This window comes from Furipterus horrens, unplaced genomic scaffold (genome assembly GCF_987537825.1).
Source record: "Furipterus horrens unplaced genomic scaffold, mFurHor1.1.pri manual_scaffold_1, whole genome shotgun sequence".
NCBI classification, from domain to species: domain Eukaryota; kingdom Metazoa; phylum Chordata; class Mammalia; order Chiroptera; family Furipteridae; genus Furipterus; species Furipterus horrens.
The window spans coordinates 108,123,415-108,146,049 of NW_028327171.1; the positions used below are offsets into that span (position 1 = coordinate 108,123,415).

Sequence of the window (22,635 nt, forward strand, 5' to 3'; positions counted from 1 at the left end):
ATCTGTCTGCAGACTTAGCACCTCCCATCCCCCAGGTCTATAGCTTCTCCTGGCCCCTGACTACAGCCCCTTTCAAAGACACCACCCCACCTTCATCTCCCACCACCTGTGGCCCTGTTTCTCTGGTGGCCAGGGATTTCCCATCTCCCTTTTACCTGTGGCTTCCACCAACTCGGTAGAGAGAGCTCTGCATCTCCCATGTCTGGAACCATTTTGTCTGGAATCTTTGTCCCAAGCAGCCCAATAAGTTATGAGACCCTGCGCTTCTGCCCTCTCCTTTGGTAAATTGGATTAGAGGATGTGAACTGGTGAGGTCAGGGATCGGGTTAGCTCTGAAGGCTCTCTGCATATCCATCTGTTTCCTAAACTCATTGCCTTGCCCTGGAGGTCATCTCTAGGGAAGGGGGTGGAGTGCTTTGTTGGGGAGACTTGTGGCTTTAGAAGTCAAGACTTGATTGGCCCATATGTTCATTTTCTAGTGGGTCTAGAAAGGAAAACGCTTTAGTACAAGCTGATGCCAGAATCTGGAGAAAGCAGAGGGAGCCCTTGTTACCCTATCCTGCTTCTCAGGGCTCAGCGTTGCCTCCCTTCCTCCTTTCTTTTTCCCAGAGGTCACATTCTCTGTCTCTGTCTCTGTCTCTGTCTATCTCTCTCTCCCTCTCTGCCTAAGAACCAAAGTTTGGATTCAAAACTGTGCATGGGGAGCCAGCATCTCACACTTCACTTGAGTTTATAGCCTGCCTTCTAGGGTCAAGTTTCTGGGAGCTAAGTGTTACCTGGAAACATTCACCAGGGGGTCTTCCTGACCCCTCTTGCCTCCCGTGTGGAGTAAAGTCTACCTTTTCTTAGCTCTTAGCTCTAGGGAAAACTTCCCACTTTTTTGTTCTAGACCCCCTTTCTTTTTTTTTTTTTTGGTGTTCACTCCTCCTTCCCCTTTTCTACCATCCAAACACTAGTTCCTGTTCATTTTCTGTCCCAGACCCTTGGCGCAGAGCTCAGTTTCTGGAGGCTTGCTAATTTCTGACAGATGAATTCACACTGTTAATGGTGTTAATGGCCTGTAATGGTCCAATATGTTACTTTTCCCAGGGCCTTTCAAAACACAATGTGGGGCTTATATTGTCTAGCTCTGGCTCAAATCACAGAGTAAATAGCAAACTCCTGTGGGACTCTTGTTAGGGCTGTTCTTCCTTGGGCAGGCTTGTTGAAGGGAGGCTAGGTGTGATGTGCACTTAGAGAAATGTGAAATCCTCAGTGCATACAAGTGGAAATGACTTATGACCTGTAACAAGTTCCAAAAGGGAGTGCAGGCTGCCTTTGATCCTGTGCTCTCCTTCCTGATCCTAACCTCCTCCAGTCTCTAGCCAAAGCTCTTGCTGGGGATTCTAAAGCCTGGAAAAAGCCATATTTGTTAACCTTTTTCCTTCTGATTCCCCTTTCTGTGGAACAAAGCACTACGCCTAGTAGTCTGGACGTTATGAATTTATTCAATTGAACAGTTGAGAAACCTTCAGACAAATTCTCCAAGTCCACAGTGCCAGGGTTACCCCATTTTTTTGGTGGAAAATTTGTATGCACAAAGACCAGACTGGCAATTGCTTTGTCAAAACCATGACATACTATGCCTCTAATTAGGTAGGTTTTGAATAATTCTGTCCTTACTTGCCATCTCCCGATTATTTTGGTATTTCAGTTTTCTTGACCAAATGATTAAGCTAGATTTCTTAAGCCTTACTTCCCTGAATATGGACACACATAGACACCACCCCCACCCTCCCCGCCCATTATGCTTATAGGTTGGTGGACTCCATATCATCTTCCTGGGAATTCTCTATTCCAAGCCTGGAAAATGTGCCTTAGTAATTTTATTGATCATGGTTATGAGACGGAGAAGGGGAAATATGGGAACTCAAAACTGGGAATAGGAATCACTTGGGATGGAAAACCAACAAGGACCTTTCAAATTCTACTAGAAGCCTTCTGTTCTCTAGGATGCCATGGGATACAAATGAAATATTCAAAGTGGTCTTTGCCCTTGAAGAACTTCTAAAAGAAGATTGACAATTACTTCTCAGAGATTAATTAAACATTATATTATACATTATATTGCTATAAAAATAAAAAGTTGACAGAACTACAGAGGAGTGGAACAAAGGGCTGCTCTTGAGGGAAGATGTGGATGAAGAGTGGGAAGAGCAGCGTGGGCAAAGGCACAGGGAGGCTGGGGCATTGACATGGAGGATTTCAGAATGACCAAATGGAAAGTGTAGGTTGGGGAGGAATAGGGAACAGGATTGGGTAAGTAGGGCAAGGCCAGGTAGGGAGAGTCTTGGAAGTCCAAGAGAAGAGTTTGGATTTGATTCAGGGTCCATAGGAAGTCACTTTAGGTTTTTGAACAAGGGCATATCCTAAAGAAAGTGGTTTTGGGAAAGGTTAATCTGGAGGTAATATGACTGATAGGTGGAGAAGAGAGAGAAAGAATCCTGGGGGATGCAAAAGTGATCCAGACCTGGGTGGAGGGGACTTAGTCTGGGTTGGTGGCAGAAAGGATGGGGAGTCAGGGACAACACTTAGAGACATTTTAAGGGCAGAAATGTGGGGACTTTTTGACAAACTAGTTATAGGGGAAAAAGAAAATTAAGCCCATGAAGAAACAAAAGTAGCTCAGTTCATAATATAAAGGACTGACTGTTCCTACTGTTGTAATCTGGTTAAAGACAGAGCCCTTTTAGCAGGTAGTGATTTTAGCTCCAGATGTGGATAATTGCAGATGATTGAGGGATATCCAGGTGGAGTTGTTTTGTGGGAAACGTGGGACTCAAGACAGGAGCATAGGCAGGAGGTTAGGGTTAGCAATGTAGACTTGGAAGCCTTCTTTGCCAAGACTGGTTGGAGCTGAAGCTTTGTGATGATTTGGCTCTTGGAGGGGCTGGAGGAAAGTGAAGAAGGGCCCAAGTTAGAAATTGGGGGAGAAATTCTTATTTAGGAAGTGGCAGCAAAGGGGACTTGACCCTGGGGACCCCAGGGAGTCAGCATGGCATTTGATGTGATGATGGACTGCAGGCAGGTTGAGCAGGAGGACCACTGGGTAAGTGTCACTGGGTATGATAAAAAGGCCAGTGAGGACTCTTGGGAGCACAATATTGGAAAAGGGATTCAGAATAGGGATTTGGGGTGGTGGTAGGAAGCAGTTACTTGCAGAGTTTATCAGTGAAAGGAAAAAGAGGTTGTGTGCTAGCCATAAGTAGTTTTCCTGGGTTTTTTGTTTGTTTATTTGTTTATTTTTGTCAGAGTCAGAGCAGGTTTGGAGGTGGGAGGGAGAAAGCTTGTGGACAGGAAAATTTGAAGATGTGAGCTTTATTATTGAGTTAGGTACTTGAAGAGGTGAGATAAGAATAGGTTTTCTAACAAATATAAGAGCTTAGCTGTAATGATGGAGGAAAAAACTCTTTCTTTACTATTTAAAGAAAAATACATAAGAAGATAAGTGAAAATAGAACAGTGTGGAAATATCTTCTACCCCTGTCTTTGTGTTGAGCTTTGTCCTGTGATTCCAGACATTTTCAACTGGAGTGTTTGCTGTTACTTGGACTTTGGCCAGACTCAAACTCAACTTTGTATGTCTTTCCAAATCCCCAAACTAGCTCCTGCTCTTTCTTCCCTTCATTCTGCAAGTGGCATCTTCCCTCTCTCAGTCATGATAGTTAAACCCTTGGTGTTGTCTGTGAGGGATCTCTCCTCTAACAGACCCTATTGAGTTATCTTTCCTAGTTAGCCCTCGCTGTTCATGCTTCTCATGGACTCCTTTTAGTGGCCTTCATTCTTGTCTCTGGAATCTGCTCTCTTACCCCCACTCCACATCGGCACCTGCAGGCAGATAGCACCTCACAAAGTATATTGCACTGCTTTCATCACATGCTACCTGGTCTATGGACCTACAGGGACTCCCTAGTGCCTTCAGGGTCAAGTCCTTACTTTACAGCTCAGCTCCAGCTTAGCTGCTCTTCTCATTATCCAAGGGCACCTTGACTCACATTCTACTTGAGTCATCCACCCTGGCACCTCCACTCTCTAAATCTAACTCATTCTTGGAGACTTGAGACCCACCCTCGTCTGGGAGCTTTTGCAACTCAGAAGGCCAGGTGTCTCCTCCAAGTTTCTCAACCACTCACTTGTCTATACTCATTTTCTCACTTCATCAGTAGCATTATATTGTTTTTTGTAGGGTTGATTTCTAACCATTGAAGTTATTTTTTCTTTGGAGGTAAGGCGAAAGATCTTTTAAAAAGCTTGTGGTTTATCAATTAAAAAAAAAATCACCTCCCCTAATATAGATAAAGCAAACATTGTAATACACAAGCAATTGTTGAATCTAGGTGGTGCTATATTTGTATTCAATGTATGATTCTTTAAACTTTTCTCTCAGATAATAGCCCCATCCTGCCTAGGCAGGGGAACCGGACATCATCATGGCCAGATCATAGAGAAGGAAGATTTGGGAATAACAACCTATGTTGGTGTGCATTTCTTTGAGTAAATATCACTACCCTGGCTGTGCATTGCCGGGCACCTAAAGGGGAGGGCGTTTGTCACATCCTGAGTTCTCTTTTGCAGTAATGGAAAACATCTCTTTTTGACATTGTGCTGGGTGCTCCATAATGTAAACATGGTACATAATTCATTGTTTATTGTTCCTTCTTAATTTTCCTCCACTTCTACTCATCATGATTTGGGCTTCTGGTCACACCATTCCCCAGAAACTTCTGGGGAGTAGGAAAAGGACTTTGCTGTTCTGGAGAGAGAATGTTGTTAATATTTCTAATATTGAATTTAGACAGATCATTTCTATATTAATGTATTTTAGAACATAATGATATCCAGGCACTCTCCATAAGATTTGGGAGGCTTTTTTTCTTCCTTGTGCTACCAATCATCAATAATTATTACCGGCACATTCTGTCTAATTGTATTTGGTAATCTTTAGTGAGATGAAAGAGGTGTTGGAATAAACTGAAGCTACAGATATAAATTAAGTTAGAAGTAAGAAAAATCTACTGACTATAAATATCAACAAAACACTAGCACAGGTGAACTAGAGGTTCTTTTAAGATGTTAGAGAATGAACACTTTAGTTTTCAAATTTCTTTTTGGTTCTAGAACTCGGTAGTTTACTTTTGGAGAGAGTCAGATGTGTGGTATAGTCCAGTGGCACTCAGCTGGGGACAATTTTATCTCCCAGTGAATCATTGTCAATATCTGGAGACATTTTTTGGATGTCACAATTCAGGGAGGGGGGTTGCTACTGGTGTCTGGTGGGTAGAGATCTAGGGTACTGCTAATCATCTTATAATGCACAGGACAATAAGGAATTATCCAGCCCCAAAGTGTTAATAGTGCTGAAGTTGAGAAACCCTGTTGTAGCCAAAGATCATGGGTTTTGTTCAATAAGACAGACTCAGTAGAATCCTAGAATCCTGGGTAAGTTATTTAATCTCTCTCATCCTCAGTCTTCTGCAAAACCAGACTAATAATACTTGTTTTGCAGGTTGGAAGGATTAAGTAGGAAAACAATGTGTAAAAAACACCTAGTGGTTTCTGACACACAGTAGGAACACAAGAAATCCTAGCTGTCCTTGTTGTTCCTGCTGTTTTAATAAATGAATGCGATGGCACAGAGGCTGCAGGATCTCTGGAAGGGGTGCTGTTCTGGGTTTTTGACATGGGATGGAAGAGGGGGCCAGGGAGGCAGCCTGATGGAGTGCAAGGAGCCTGTCTGTGGAATCAGAAGGCTAGGGTTTGGGTCTCAGTTATTTCATTCAGTCGTTTAATGATCTGTTTGACAAATATTTATCGAGTGCCTACTGTATCAATGTACTGTGCTATGGGAGTATATAAAATCATTACAAGAAAAATATAGAGCAGGAAGGGAAATGGATATAAATGCACCCCCTCAGAGAGCACTTGCATTTAAAAGTTAGGAAAATGAGGAAAAAGAAGACTGTGAAGGAGGCTTAGAAGGTCAGACAAGAGAGCAGGAGGTGAACAACTCCACTTTGCTCTCTACTCATCTGAATGACTTGGGCAAGTGACTTTAACATCTGTGTAAGATGAGATAATACCCCACCACCACCACCACCAATAGGGCTATCGTCGTCGGCAGCCGTCCGTCTCGAGAGACGATGGTGTAGCTTCTTAAGAGTCCATCTGCACCGCCGAGAATGGCTGTGCAGTCCGACTCGGGGGTGACATGGTAGTATCTGTCTCCTCCCGTGTTGAATCGACATCTTGCGATGACGCTGAAGCTACAGAGCCTGGGCAGGGTAATATGGAGGGTCCGCTGTTGCCCATGCAGCAGACCCCCCCTCTCTTCGCAGCTGAAGGATCCAAGGGAAAGACGGAGTCAATACAGCTTGGCTTCAGGTGCGCCGCAGGAGTTGCTGGTGTTGACTACAACGTCAAACCGCCTTAGGGACTCCGGCTCCGGATTTTCTGTCGGGGTTTACTCCCTTAGCCTTTCCCCTGAAGAGGTATGCCGCAAGGCAGTGGAGGTTTTTTGGAGTCAGAGTTTTCCTTCTCTGATGTACCCTGACTGGAAGATCGAACCAGCGACACTTAGCTCGCAGGCCGACGCTCAATCCACTGAGCTAAACCAGCCAGGGCCGACCAATAGGGCTATAGAAAGACTGAAATAAGATATTACATGTAAAAGGTTGTTCAGTACTATCCAAATATATATAGAGAGTTCCTTCCAAATTGAACATTCTATTATTCTAAGTGCCTCTTCTGACAAGTATTATTTTATTTAATTTGACTTCCATGGGACCTTTTCAGCCCAGGAAGAGAGCCATCCTTCTTAATTTTGTGTTTGGGGCGCTCCTATTCTCTCCTCCACAAAACTATAAAAATGCCAGCCTCTAAGCCCTGACACATGGCCCCATGCCATCTGGAGGTGCCTAGCAAGAATGAAGTTCTTTCTTCTGCCAAGCCTCAGGTGGGCGCAGTAAATCAGTCCCTTCCTGCTCCTTCTCTGTCTGCATGCAGCTCAGACTCCTCCTGCCATTCCTTTGTGTGTAAATGACTGGCAGCAAGATAACTAGGAAATATTTGATAGCCACAGGGCTGTTGGATCAATAGAGCTGCTTGAAATTGTGTCTGCTGAGGATGGAATGGAAAGAATCAGCTGGTAGGACAGAGGAATTAATTCAGAGAAGTAAAGAAGAAACTGTTAGAAAATTAGCTTCGTCTCCTCCCCTTTTGTCCCATGACATTATTAGAAGGGAGCTGGACATTAGCTAGAAAACATGGGCATGATGGATAAACAGTAGGAGTGAAAAGTGGTAATGAGCTGTGTTCTAGGAAGTGGTGACTTCTCCAGCTGAGACTTGAAGGATGCGTAGGATTTGGATGGGGAAGACAGAAAATATTGTATTTCCAGGTTTGACTGGTGTTAGAGGGGTGCAAACACCAATGGCTTATTTGGGGCAGTAAGAGGTCCAGTTTTTGTGACTCAGAGTATGCAGGTAGAAGATCAGAGGGAGAAAAAATTCAGAAGGGTGTGAGGACCAAGTTGATTGACTGCTTCATTTATCAGGCATTTACTGGGCTCCTAGGTCATAAAGGACTTTGAGTCACAGGCCAAGGAGTTTCATCTTCCCTGCAGTTTGCTTTTGAGAGACACTGAAAGTTTCTGAATGGGATGATGACATGATTAGGAAGATAAATCTGGCAGTCCTATTGATTAGAACGGGGGAGGTACTGCTGGCCAGGGCTGGACTGGGAGACCACTGTGATAGGTTAGGAGGGTCTGAACTTGATGTACCACAGTGGAAATGGGGAGGAGGGGATGCATTTAAGGGACCTCATGGAGGTAGAGTTTATAAGACTTGGCAACTTGGATATAGAAATGTTGAGGAAAAGGCAGGAATCAAAGATGACTCCAAAACTTAGAGTCTGGTGACTGGGAGGATGTAGATACCATAAATGAAAGTAAGGAGTTAGGAAGAGGACAAGCAGCTGTGGGGAGGCAGGAGGAGAGGGAGGATTTAGGGACTTACTTTGGGACATGTTACATTTCAGGTGTCAGTGAAATAACTAAGGGAGATAGGCAGCTAACAGAGAGAGTCTGGAGCTTTGGAAGGAGGCCAGAGCCAGAAAAGTAGATTTCGGAGATATCCCTAAGAAGTTGTGGCTGAAGTTATCAGAATAGATGAGATAATAAATGAAAAGCATATATAGACTTAAGGGCAGAGGGCCAAGGACAGAGCTGTAGACTCAAGTGAAAGGCTGGAGGAGAACCAGGAGATAGCAGTTCTCGGAGGAAAGCAGGTAATCAATAGGCCTAAAGCTGCAGAGAGCTTAAGGGAGGTGGGGACTGAGCAAATCTTGGTTCTGGAGATTGGGAGATCATTGGTCACCTTTGAAATTATGTGGGAGGTGGAATCCAAATTGCATGGGGAATGGGGAGTGAGTGGATGGGGAGGAAGTGGTGGGAGTGCATATAGATGACTCTGGAAAGGTTTGGCTGTAAGGGAAGATTAGAAATAGTAAGGTAGTTGGGGATGGGTAACAGAGCTGAGGAAAGGCTTTTTTTAGCTGTGGAAGATATGTGAATACCTGGGGGTGGGGATGGGGGAGAAGGCAGGCATGAAGAAAAGAATGAATATTTAGGAAAGAGGGGAGGGATTGATGGAGAAAAGTCCTGGATGAGCCTGGTGGGATGGGTTTCAGTCAGCTGCAGGGTGAGCTTTGCGCTAGAGAGGAGAGGAGACTGGGGGAAGGCAGACCTGAGTCCAGTAGCTGGCTGGCTGGCAAGGGCCTCAGCTGAGTGCACAATGTGCCTGATCAACAGTCCTATTAGAGAGCGCATCAGTCGGCTAGCTTGGAGACTCAGGGGCTAGCGGTGCCAAGCATGAGGAGGGTGGTGTAAACTGAGGGCAGCTGTGAAATCCGTGAGCTGGGTTGGTGTGTGGCCCTAGATGGTCCTTGGAGAGATAAGATGGAAAGAAGTCTAGGAGGTCCCAAATTAGCAATCCTTTTAGAAATGCTGGTGGTTTCCTTTTGCAGGCTGAGCAGGGATCTTCTCCAGGCTATATAGTGGGGTCTGCAGAATCACCCCCAATAGAGTGTGAGTCCAGAAGGCAAGTTAGTGGGTTGGAGGGTGAGTGAGGAAAGGAGAAAGGGGGGAAGACTCTGGCAAGAAGGTGCTGGTCAACCTCCTGGGGAGTGGTAGCTGATGCCTGGCTATCAGGTACTGTATCAAACAGGGGTGGGACCTGCTCTTGAATTTCTAGTTTCCACAATGTCTCTAGAAGTCCTAGAAAAAAGAGGAAGCATAGTGATCAAGGAAGAGCCTCTTGCTCAGGCTTCTTCATGAAGAGGAACCCCTCATACAAAAGGGAAGATAACCAGGTGAGCGCTCCCATTCCATTGGCCCCCAAACACTCCCTCTGATTGGACTCTCAACTCTCCTTTTAGGGGAGAATCCAAGGACTGTCATTAAGTGAAAAGCCCCCTTTCAACAAAGGTTTCTTAAGGACCTGACACAGCCCTTCAGAGGGGTGGGGAGTAGGAATCAAAGGGCTGCTATTCTGAAAAGTGGGCTGTGGGGTACTGGGCTTGTATCTTTTAGAGTAGAAGGAGGTGAGAATTCCCTTAGGTGTAGCTCCGTCCCTGAATCGTAGTCTTAGAGCAGGAATTTACTAGCTGTGTGACCTTGTGCAAGTTATAACCTCTCTGACCTTCAATTTCCTCATCTGTGAAATGGGTAAAAAATTCTTACCTCTCAGGATTGCTGGATATTTGTAGATATATTGTATATTGCTACAGTTATATATTCATATTATAAATATTAATAGAAAGAAGATTTTATTACTAGTAATATTATATTACATACATAATATAATACATACATACATAATATAATCATATTATTAGTTAGATGAATCTATTTTCCAAATCATGAAAATTAGGATGCTTCAATAGCTTGCTTCCCCTTAACCCTCTCCCCCACTCCCTCCCTCCCTTCCTTCCTTTTTTACTTCCTTCCTTCTCTCTATAATAGCACAGAGATAGGCAAAGGTATGATTTTAAGCTTGAAGTTATAGTTATTCCAGGGCATGGCAGGCAGGGACTGGGAATGTGGCTAACCCCCCCCCCCCTTTTATACTCTTACCCTGCAGCCCAGGGACAATGGGCATCTATGGGTGATGGGGGTAGGGAAACAGTATTGAGTTGGCAGCTGGGCCGTAGGCCTAGAAGGAGACCCTGGAGACTGGCAGATGGTTAATTGAATATGACAAAAGGGGACTAGGAGGCGGGGTCTGGGGCTTCTGGGGGATATTTGTCTCTGACTTCTTGCTGTCCTAGAAAGGAGGCTATGTGAAGAGGGAAGAGGAGCTTCAGGAGCAGTTGGGGGAAAAGATTGGCAGGAATCCACGTTGGTGTGGGGCCGTGGAAGGACAGAACACAATTGTGAGTGATGTCACAGCTTTAATTTGGAGGGTAGGTGCGAGATACTGAGTCATTTCTCTGTACCCCAGTGCATTGGCACATAGCAGGCTCAGATACTTGGATGTGAAGAGAATGTTTTGTGATCCCAACCATTGAGTTTTGATAGCTAAATATCATTATTACTTTTCATGAGAGCTGGACAAAGAACTGATCAATTTTAGTGAGTGGATCTCTTTATTTAAATCTGCACTCATTCATTCAAGTATCAGACACAAGCTGTGAACCTACTAAGTGCCAGGCTCTGAGGGTGCAAAAACAAGTTAAAAATTATCTTATCCACATGGAGGAGAACAGTCTAGTGGGATTGCCTGACATATAAGTAAATGATTGTAATGTAGTATAGTAAGTGCCATAGAGGATTGCATGCTGTGTACATTGAGGATATAGAGGAAGGATCAACAGCCTCACCTAGGTGGGTGTGGGGACAATTCACTCAAGAGGGGTTGCTTAGGCTGAAATGGATGAGGGAGGGGTGAAAATGAAGACAGACCACCGTTCAAGAAGCTTGGTAATAAAAATAAGGAGAAAAAAAAAATGGTATTTGAAAGGACATTTTGAGTGTACTGGTAGTATCCTGTTTCTTTACCATAGCTGTGTTCTCTTTGTGAAATGTCAGTGAGCTGTAGACTTATATGTGTACTTTTATGCATGCAAGTTATACTTCAATGATATTTTTTAAAAAGTTATCAGGTCCAGTGAAATTTTTTGTTTTTTATTTTCCAGAGAGAGAAAAAAATCTTTGAATGTGTGCAAAATTGTTGGAGGAGACAGTGGTAGAGACCGAAGCTGTTAGAATGTGTTATGTGTGTGGGTAAGGAAACAAGGGTGAGCTCTAGCTTCCTCAAGAGTCAGAAAAGGGTGGGATTTCCAGGCAAGGAGGTTATTTCTGGGATGAAGGGACATTTTTTTCTTCTATGGCTACTAGAAAAGATCAGGTAGTGTTCAGGTCAGATGCTAGAGCTTTTATTAAGCTGACTTTAGTCTTCTCTGCAAATGGGAGCCAAGGTCATATGCTGGACTGAGAGATGCAGAGAACCTGAAAACAGAGGAGACAGACTGGATCCATTCTCTGGATAGTAGTGAGAAATGCATGAAAGGATGATCTGTCTAATCAAGTTCAGATTGGACCGGGTATACAGGCTTCTGCATCTTGCTCAGCCTTGAAGGCTCTGGAGTGGAGATGAAAACAGTGGACTATTGGGTCCTTGGGTGGTGACTTGGCCAGGATGTCCAGGGTGGTGATGGGGTGTGCACCAGATTTGTGTGGACACCAGCCTCCCTAAAACCTTACTGAACATTGATGGCTCAAAGTCCTTTTAGAGGCCCTACCTTGGAAAATGGTCTTGTCTGGCTTCTCCAAGGAGGCTGTACACACCTTTGGTTTGGGCTTGTCTGTATTCTGCTCAACACCCAAGTCAGTCAGTGCCTTGAAGATAATACTTGCTTGATTAGTATTTGTTGGCTAGATTTTTTTAAAGAGCTATTTTTATTGGTGTGTAGGCCATTTGGGAGTTTTATAATGAAACATTGTGCTAGGGAAATGAATCGTTTTTGTAGACAGGCAATTCTACCTTAAACAAAAAGACCTTTGAAATCAATATTGACTGTGCGATATAGTGCACAACTCCTGTTGATTCTTTCAGAAAAAGCCATACAGGAAAGTTCAGACATACAAATGGACCAACTAATCAATATTGAGTGAGTATCTGCCATGTGCCTAGCATTATGCCAGATACTAAGGGGGCTGGTTGCTAAAGATTGGTAACAAATGTTTCTTGTCTCTGAAGAGTTTAAGGCCTTGGTTGGGAGGAGGGAATTTATATAGCAAAAAAGGCTAATTGGAGAGCAGTTGGAAAGGGAGTTTAACTCATTCATTGATTTATTTAATATGTATTTTTGCCTATAAACTAAAAGATAATTTAAGTAAATTGTAGACAAGTTTTCATTTATTTTTATTGTTATCTTCACCTGAGGACATTTTCATTTGCTTTTTTGGAAAGAGAGAGAGAGAGAGAGGGAGACAGAGAGAGAGATAGAGACAGAGAGAGACAGAGAGAGACAGAGAGAGAGAGAGAGAGAGAGAGAGAGAGAGAAAGAAACATCCATGTGAGAAAAGCATGGATGGGTTGCCTTTGAACGCACCCAGACCTGGGATCCATGCTGGGACTGGGGACCAGGGGTTGCATGCTCCCGTTTCTGGACAGGAATGAACCCGCATGCAACCTAGGCATGTGCCCTGACTGGAAATTGAACCGTAACCTTTTGGTTACCGGATGACGCTCCAACCACTGAGCCACACTGGTTGGGACTAAGCAAGGTTTTCTTTAGAGAGAATCGATTTTCAGTATACTTTTAGAATATTAACATTTTTTATCTTAAAGTTTTTTTAAATTATAAAATTAATGCTGGGTCACTGTCAAGCATTTGGAAAATATGATCAAATGTAAAGGATAGAAAAGCCACTGTGATCCCATCACCCAGAAGGAACCCCTTTTTGTTTATTTGAGATATTTCCTTCCGGTCTTATTTTCTATGTGCGCACTCCCTTGATCCATGGTTTGTATTTTGATCACTGAGTTAAGTTGAAAGACAAATTGGGGACAGAGGAGTGTTGACTTTTTCCCAAAATGAAATCACCATTACAGTGATACACATTTCAGTTGAGCAAAGTAAGACATTCATAAGTCAGGTAACATTTATATGGAGATAATGTAGGAAGACAGAGGAGTGGTAAAAGCATTGACACGTTGTTTTGCAAAATAGTTACACAAAACACAAGTGCAGGATCCTTGGTCAAAAGTGAATGCTCATCACTTCTCTGCCTTTTGGCTAAGATCAAGTGTAGTATCTGTTCTTATCAGTTTAAAAGCGAATGCTCTTTCTCCCTCCTTCCTGATATTAAGATAAATTCAACAGATATGTGTACCTGTTGCATGTGCATGTTTTTACAAATGTGTGGCTTTCTTATTTACCAACAAAGAACTATGCTATACCTGTTTTTCTGCAACTTGATTTTATCATTTTATGACCATGGACATTTTCCCATGTCAGTACATATAGCTCTGCCTCATTTGATTTAAGAGGTGTGTTACATTCTGTTGTGCGGATGTGCCATACTTTATTTAACTATTCTCCTAATGATGGATATTTATAACCCAGCTTTTCTGTGAACTAGTGTTTGTTCTGGGACATTATTTGTTCCAAAGAGTAGCAAGAAGGGTCACCTATTATTTGATCCTTTTCAAAGGTGATGTAGGACACTGTAGGTTCAGGATGTTTCCTCTGCTTTTATCCTCAGGAGAGGGAGAACAGCCAGTTCCTGTTCTCTGGAGGATAACTTTTTTTGTGTAATGTTTGAGGACACTTTTGTCAGTGACATTTAAATAAATGGTAGAAGCCATTCTTGGCTTCTTTTGCTGTGTGTCTTTAAGTGACCTAATGAGCCAGATTTGCAGTCACAATTAATCAAAAAAGGCCATATGTGTTATGTGGGCTTGAGTGAAAGTTAATTCCAATACCTCAGGTATGGCAATGCTTTAGGTTGTGTGTGCCATAGCCTGTGTTTGGCTAGAAGAATTCAAGGGTGTGATTCTACCCACCACTAATTAGTTCTGTGATTTGGCCAAACCAGTTGACATGTGTGCTTTTACAGATGGAACCTCTCATTTCTCATCTGAAGAAAGAGGTAAACAAAATTGCCCTGCCATACCTCATAGGAATAGTATGAGATAAAGTGAGATAATAGAAGGAAAATGCTTTGGACAAACAAATCTGCTGACTAAATGAAAAGAGTTTTTATTGGCTTCCTTTCTCTGGGGTCTCCCTCGGTTTTGATTGTGTTTAAAAGCTGAGCTAGGGGACTTAGATGGGAGTGACAGCCGGGACTGTGTTTGAGGACTGTACATTTTCTCATGTCTGGTAGGAAATTGTCAGCACTAGAGATGGAGTGAAACATTTCATGATAAGTTCCATTTGCTTTTGGAAAAGAGATGTGTGTATGAGAATGGAAGAGCGGCTCTCCCAACTGCCCAGAACGGCAGAGGATTTCTCTCTGATGAATGACAGTGTAGCTCAATTGCCCACTTCTTACTACTCAGACATGCAAAGAAACTCTCACTTTCAAAATTTACTAATGTGGAGCTAATCTTTCTCATGAACCCTCACCCCAACTTGTCTAGTTTTATAGTATTGTATATCAGGGTTTTTGTTTTTTTTTTTTCCTGGATCAGTCTTTTGGGATGACTGTTTCGTTCAGGTAAAGTTCTCAGTCACTCGGATTTTCTGCTGTTCTCCCACTTCTTTTCAGAATGGGATCTGTGTAGAGATGCACATGTGAACTAGTGGTGGCAGAGGTGGGTGAGGGGCTAAGGGTACTTAGAGCCCTGATATGTATGATGGCTAGTTTCCCCTGCTCTTTGCTTCACGGGGGCTGGGCTGGTCTGATTCTTTTTTAATTATATTTTATTGTTTATGTTATTACAGTTGTCCCAAATTTTCCCCTTTGCCCCCCCTTACCCAGTCCCCAACTCCCTCAGGCAATCCCCACACCGTTGTCCATGTCCATGGGTCCTGCATATATGTTCTTTGGCTACTCTATGCCCTATGCTGTACTTTATATACCCACTCATGACTGTTCTGTAACTACCAATTTGTACTTTGTAATCTCTTCACCTTTTCCACCCATTCCCTCAACCCACCCTCTATATCTATGATTCTGTTTCTGTTCTGCTTGTTTGTTTATTTTGTTTTTTAGATTCAATTGTTGATACGTGTATATTTATTGCCATTTTATTGTTCATATTTTTTATCTTCATCTTAAAGAAGACCCTTTAACATTTCATATAATACTGGTTTGGGGATGATGAACTCCTTTAGCTTTACCTTGTCTGGGAAGCTCTTTATTTGTCTTTCGATTCTAAATGATAGCTTTGCTGGATAGAGTAATCTTGGTTTTAGGTCCTTTGATATTTCATCACTTTGATATTTCTTGTCAGTCCCTTCTTGCCTGCAAAATTTCTTTTGAGAAATCAGCTGGCTGTCTTCTGGGGGCTCCCTTGTAGATAACTAACTGCTTTTCTCTTGCTGCTTTTAAGATTCTCTTTTTGTCTTTAACCTTTGGCATTTTAATTATGATGTGTCTTGGAGGGGGCCTCTTTGGGCCCGCCTTGTTTGGGACTCTTGTACTTCCTGGAATTGTATGTCTATTTCCTTTGCCAAGTTAGGAAAGTTTTCTTTCATTAGTTTTCAAACAGGTTTCTAATTTCTTGCTCTTTCTCTTCTCCTCCCGACAGTCCTATGATGCAAATGTTGGTACACCTGAAGTTCTCCCAGAGGCTCCTTAAACTATCCTCAATTTTTTGGAAGCTTTTTTTCCTCTTACTGTTCTGATTGATTGTGTTTTGCTACCTTACGTTCCAAATCGCTAACTTGATTCTCAGCTTCATTCACTCTACTGTTGATTCTCTGTTAATTGTTCTTTTTTTTCAATTAGTATATTCTTTGTTTCTGACCATCATTTTTATGCTGTTGAGGTCCTTATTAAGTTCCCTGAGCATCCTTATAGTGTTTTGAACTCTGCACCTGATAGATTGCTTTTCTCCATTTTGTTAAGTTCATTTTCTGAAATTTTGTTCTGTTCTTTCATTTGGTCCATGTTTTCTTGTCTCCTCATTTTGGCAGCCTTCCTGTGTTTGTTTCTATGTATTAGGCAGAGCTACTACATCTCCCAGGCTTGATATATTGTCTTAATGTATTGAGTTGGCCAAAAAGTTTATTTAGTTTTTTCCATACAATGGCTCTAGTAGTGCTTTGTTGTCTTTAAATTCATTTGAAATAATTTTGTTAGAGTGTACTGTGACAACTGTCATATCAGCTTGCATTAAAAAAAAACAAAACATCAAAATTGGTGAATGTGCAACCATCTTAATATTGAAGATGGTAGAAGATGCACAACATTTTCAGTGATTTGTGCTTTATTATTTCAAGAAAGGGAAATACAATTGAAATGCAAAAAAAGATTTTGTGTAGTGTGTGGAGAAGGTGCTGTGATTGATTGAACATGTTAAATGTGGTTTGTGATGTTTCTTGGTACTATTGATGTTTTGGCCAAATAATTCTTTGCTATGGGGCTATCTTATGCGTTGGGAGATGTTTAGCAGCACCCCTGGCTGCTACCCACTAGAAGCCAATAGTATGAGGTAGCCAACATACTTAAAATATTCAAATTAATAAAGTTATTGGTGAAAGTGAAAAGTGCATCTTTTATTTTACGGAAAAAACTAAATGGATTTTTTGACCAACCTAAGAGTAGGTGTGCTGTAAGGACCAGTGGCACAGGCTCCCATATTACCTAAGCTGCTACTTGAGGTGTGCCTACTGTGTGCACCCTCCTGTTGTAGTTGAGCCTTCATTGCTATTGGCACGTCCAAGGTCAATCACTGTTCTGTCTGGGGTCACACAGCATTAGCTACAAAGTGATCTGCAGATGGCAGCTACTTTTTCTGGGCTTTGGGGTGCCTAGGAGAGGCCAAACTGTGAACCAAGGCCAGCTGCTGCTGGAGATGGGCCTGGGGCAACTTAGCAAGAGGTACAGGTAGGGGGCTCAGATGCTGCTTGTTTGAGAGAATTTAGGAAAATATGAAGCATGAGCCAAGACAAGCCATTTATAAGGAAAAGTCACTGGGACCAGCCTGGGTGGGCCTATAACTTGGGTCAGGTAGAGTGTCAGAGAATCACCAGGTTGGGGCAAACAGTGCCAGCCAGGTCTGAGAGTCTCAGATTTGGTGCCCACCTGTTGGCTCTGTGGTTCTGGTGGAGGAGCGCTCAAAAGCAATAATGGCCTCTGCCAGCACTTTTGTCTGGAAGAAAGCTGTTCCCCAGCTCTCGCTCTGATGTTGGACAATCATTTCCTCCTCATGTGTTTCTGGGGACTTTCAATCTGCTGCCCTGGCACTGGAGCTCAGAGGGAGTGAGTCCAAGAAAGTCTGTGCACAGGCCCTTTAAGAGGAACTGCCTAGGATTCCAGCAGTTTATGTCTTCCGCAGCCTCAATCCCTGTTGGTTTTTACAGCCAGAAGTTATGGGGACTTACCTTCCTGGCACTGGAACCCTGGGCAGGGGCTCCTGTTGTGAGGCTGGGACCCCTCACTCCTGAGATATCCCTCCTGAGTTTTTATCCACCACGTGTGGGTGTGGGACCAGCCTGTTCTGTGTCTCTGCCCTCTTACCAGTCTTGATGTGGTTTCTTCTTTAGTTCTGTAGTTGTGGAACTTCCATTCAACTCAATTTCTGATGGTTCTGAATGATGGTTGTTCAATAGCTTAGTTGTAATTTTGATGTGATTGTGAGAGGAGGCGAGCTGTCTTTACCTACACCACCATCTTCACTGTAAGTCTCTGGCTTGAGTCTCATACTGGTGGTGCAGAGGTGTTGCTAGACCTACCTTGAATTTTGGTGGTATTGTGCTGATACCTAGCACTAACACTCATGTCCTGACTATTTGCCCATGCAGCCAAAGGCCTTGCACATTGTAGCCTCTTAGTCCTGACCCTTGGCCTTTGGTCACTTACTCTCTGGGCATCTCTGAGTACTATCATCAGCTCACTCAGTAACAATTTTGAGAAGACAGAAAACTGTACATCTGGCCCACCCAACTACATATCAAACTTGGCCAGTGCTATGTTTTCATTTCCACACCTCTACACTGTGTGGATCATGGGATATGACTGCATGGTAGGCATTCTCCTAGAGGCCTGCAGCCTCCTCAGGAGTAGTCTTAGGGTTCTCAGGTGCCTTCCCACCTATTGGTATATTATATTCCAAAGCTACCATCCCTCATTCCCCAAACCCTGGTTGGCCCATGAGGTGGGTGTATAGGAGGAGCCTGAGACCCTGATATCTTGTTTTCTAGACTGAAAATTTTCCATGTTCCCCTGATGCTTGCAGGACAGGGCTTTCTGTCCTCTCATGGCAAGAGTCTCCCTTTGTCACATACTGAATATTCTCTGCCTCTGCTTTAAAGTGATTTTAAAGTGCTCTCAGTGGTCAAGTTCACCCAGTTTGGATCTTGATATGTTAAAGGGGGCTTGAGAATTCAAGCTGCATACTAAAGAAATCCTATCCTGAAACATTGATGCGTTCTGTTTGCCTGCTACTATAGCTATCCTGAATGTCTCTGAGGCAAATAGTTGAGAGATTAAGTAAATGTAAGGACATGCAAAAGAGAAAAGTGCATTGTGTTTTTAGAAGTATTACCCTAGTTAAAACAGTAATTTGGGGGGAAAAGGTTTAGAAATAGGGCTTCCAAGATTGCCTTCATTGGGATTCCATTTATATACCTGTATGTTTATGTGCATATAAACATGCAAAAGTGTGTCATTGTTGATTCTTCCATTGAGCCTTTAGTGAGCACTTCTTACATCCCATGCACTGTGGTAGAGAGTGGAGTATGGCACAGTCTCTGTCTTCAAGGAGCTCCCAATCTTAGGAGGGCCATGGGGTGTGATTCATTACGTACAGAGCTGAACTGCCAAATCCTGCTTTTAGAAAGGTTGGTGTTTCAATCTGGTAACTATGACTAATGTTTGAGTTAGGGGCCTTTTTATTTTTTTATTTTTGACACTATTACAGATGTGTCCCATTTCCTCCTCCTTTTCCCATGTCCATCCAGCCCCTTCCCCCTCTCTGCTGGCCTTCACCATGCTATTGTCTGGGTCCATGGGCCATGCATATGTGTTCTTTGGCAAATCTCTTCACCTTATTTTATCCAGTCTTCCCCCTCTGAGATCTGTCAGTCTGTTCCACATATCCATGCCTCTGGTTCTGTTTTGTTTGTCAGGTTACTTTGTTCATTAGATTCCACATGTAAAAGAGATCATATGGTATTTGTCTTCCTCCTTACCTTGCTAAGATCTGCTTTCTGAGTCTTGTTAGCCTCCTAAAATGACCAGTTGCAGTGAGTTTTGCTTTTTTCAAATAAAGCTCATTTCTTTAACATCAATCTAGGTTTTTTTGTGAATATTTCTATGTAGTCTGTAAAAAGGACATGGTAAATAAGATCAGTTTAAAGCAATAATAAATAAATAGAAAAATGAAGTCCAGCTTAGCACAGTTGCTCTGCTCTGTCTATGGTAGAGTTGTTTGCTTGCTGTTGTTTTTAACCAAAATTCTTCATTTCTTTTTACATAGGAAAACTTCTGTGTATTATACGCTTTCTTACACCCAGGCTCTAGGGCTCAAATGCCATAGGAGCTATAAGCAGTGTTTATAGTTTGACCAGGGAAGTGGGGAACACTATTCCCTGTGAAGGTGGTAGAAACTGGGAGACTGGCAAGCCAGACAGGTCAGGAAAGTACAGAGCAAATATAAAGAAGCAGGCAAATGATGATGCCAGGTGGTTGAGTTCAAGTGGAAAGAGCAGTGGGCTGGGTGTTAGAACAACGTTGTTATTGATAAGCTTGGTTGAATCCCTTTATCCCTCTGAGACCAATGAGAGTTGAGCTGGGTGGTCTCAAATACACCTTCCACCTATAACATTCTGAGCTCACTGGACAACAGTAAAGCCAGTAGGGATAGAAACCAGGTGGTAAGTGGTTGGCTGTAGAGACTTCCTATCATTCTGAGGCCTTTTGTCTCTGCAGCTTGGTCAGGCCCCCTGACACCAAAGATTGTAGGTGACCCTGCCTCCTTGCTTGGTGAAGACAGGCTCTAATAACCTTGAGAATCATCCTGATGGTCAGCAGTGGCTTCAAACTCTTTTGGTCCTTAGAATATCTTGAAAGAAGGTCCAAGTTTCTGGGGTTTTTGGGCCTGTGTTGAAAAGACTACACTTCCTTGTCTGCTCCCTTGAATTCCAAGTCTGTAATTAGTCATGTGCAAAAAAACACACCAGATAATTGTTTCATCAGAGCTCCATCAGAGCTGCTCTGCCAGCTCTCCCAGGGCACAGGTAGGACTAACTTATTGATCTTCCTGCCAGCTCAGGTCCTTGAATGTTTCTTCTTTTGAGCGAGATAGAGAAGGTGGTTAAAAGGAATCCAAAATCATTTCCAATGACATGTACAAACCCAGCCCGGCCACATCATCTCAAGAGGAGATGCTGGGTAATTAAGCTGCTCTCTTGGCTTTCTTCTACATTTCCTTCTACCCAGAACTCCAACTCCTTTCTCTCACATTTTTTAGACCTTCAGAGAACTCACATTTTGATAGAGGGAAACATTAGATTTTTTAAAGTACATTAAAGCATTCCAGGTACATGATATAACTACACTAGTGGAATGCAGGGACATAAACAAGGGAGTGATGAAGCCTATTTTGGCAAATGTGGTGGTAGTCATAGTGTAGGAGATGCTTGAATGGCTTTTGGGAGATGAGTTCATTATCCAGAGTGATAGGTAGGGAGGGGCATGCCTGTCAGAGGGAGAAGGAAGGTCAGGTGAGGACAGAGAGTTGTGGCAGATCATGGTGAATCAGAGCTGGTAGGGTGAGAGAGGCTGGAGATGAATGTGTGATTTCGGATTTTCATATTCCAGGGTTTGGATTTTATCCTGTAAGCAGTAGGGAGTCATAAGGAATTGAAGTGATGAAATGAAAACGGTAATTTAGAAAGGACATTGTGGCATTGGAAGGGGCAAAATTGGAGATAAGGATACTAGTTAGGAATCTACCAAAAGATAGTTGGTATAAGAAATGCGATGACAGTAGAATCTACAGGATTTCACATCCAGTTGATTATGGGGGCGGAAGAGAGAGGTGAAGTCTCAGGTATTCTCCAGGTTTTTGGTGTGCATTGTCGGTAAAAGGTGTTTTTTATCAAGACTGGCTCCATAACTATCACTTTGGAATCAGGAACATTTCACAAGCTACTTTAGCTTTCTGCTGTGAAGGGTTTTAGCACTGCTCTATTCTTTCACCTCTTTAAACTATTTTGAGTATAAAACATAAAGTGACAGAAGGTTGGACAATTATATACCCAGACATATTTTCCCATGAGGATGGCAATTCTGCATATCTGTGTGTGCATATATGTGCTTGTGTGTATGCGTGTAATGTTGCTCATGCCTTAGAAGCAAACATGTGTGCTGCTCCCATCATACTGGGTTCCTGACACAGTATCATTTTTCAGCATTAAAATTCCCATCACCTCCCAGAAGTGCTCCCTTTAGGATCCATTTCTCCTTGGCTCTGTGTGCACAAACATTCCAGTGGGATTGATTGCTTGTGTCAAATTAATTTTTTCTCTTCCCAGGGAAAATGTCTGCCATTTCAAAAATGGGGAAATCTCCAGGCTACTAGCCAAATGCAAGCTCAGATAAATGAGTAAAGTCAGGCTTGGGTCAAGAATTGCCCTAGATAACCCACAGAGCTTGCACCTGGATAGTTTAGCTACTCTTCCCAGTGTGCTTTGTTACTGTCCCTAGGTAACAGGAAAACTGGAAGCTAGATAGAGATGGCTGCATATAAGGGTCTTTTTAGCATTGGCTATGGCACCAGTTTCACTTCTACGCCCCCTCTTCCTGTTACTGCTTGTAAAGCCCATGGAAGCAAATGGAGAATATGATGATCCTCCTTCTCCACCTGACTGCTATGAAGCTTCAAAAAGCTCTGGGATTGTTTTCCTTAGAATGAACCTCTCAGGCCTTTCACTAGCAGGAAGCCCCTAGCTTTATGATGCCCGAACAGCTAGTCTTACCGTATTGTGCCTAACTCCAGACACCAGACCAGGACCCTTCAGACTGTATTCCCCACAGCTGGAATGATTGGTCAGCTGACTTGTGTACACCATGGTGGTCTAGGCTATGCTGACCACAGATAACCTAATTTGTATATTGGTAGTAGGAGCTTTGTGAGATGTGTGATAGAGTCTTCTTGAGAATGGCTATATATTATTTTCCTATAACCTGAAATTGTGGACGTCCTGATTGGCATTTATGAACTTTAAGTTCAACTTTGTGGGTTATGATTATCAGGAGTTCCAACCAAAGTTTCTCTAGGAGCTTATTCTCTATAGTTTAGTTGAATATGGATCTTTAGTTAGTGGGGTTATGGCAATATCTTAGCTCATTCACTTAACCATTAGCCTTGAGGACCTTTGGAACTTTGAATTCCTCCTCCTGAAGGGTGAAACACT

General features: G+C 42.9%; 1 protein-coding gene and 1 non-coding gene across 6 annotated transcripts in view; both read left to right on the forward strand.

Moving 5' to 3' along the window:
* KALRN (kalirin RhoGEF kinase) overlaps positions 1-22,635 on the forward strand; it is a 684,790-nt gene that overhangs the window by 880 nt on the left and 661,275 nt on the right. The gene's annotated exons all lie outside the window — the stretch shown is intronic.
* Positions 13,319-13,504, forward strand: LOC150021669 (U2 spliceosomal RNA). Its single transcript, XR_016513570.1, has one exon. It is a non-coding gene; the product is annotated as a U2 spliceosomal RNA (small nuclear RNA).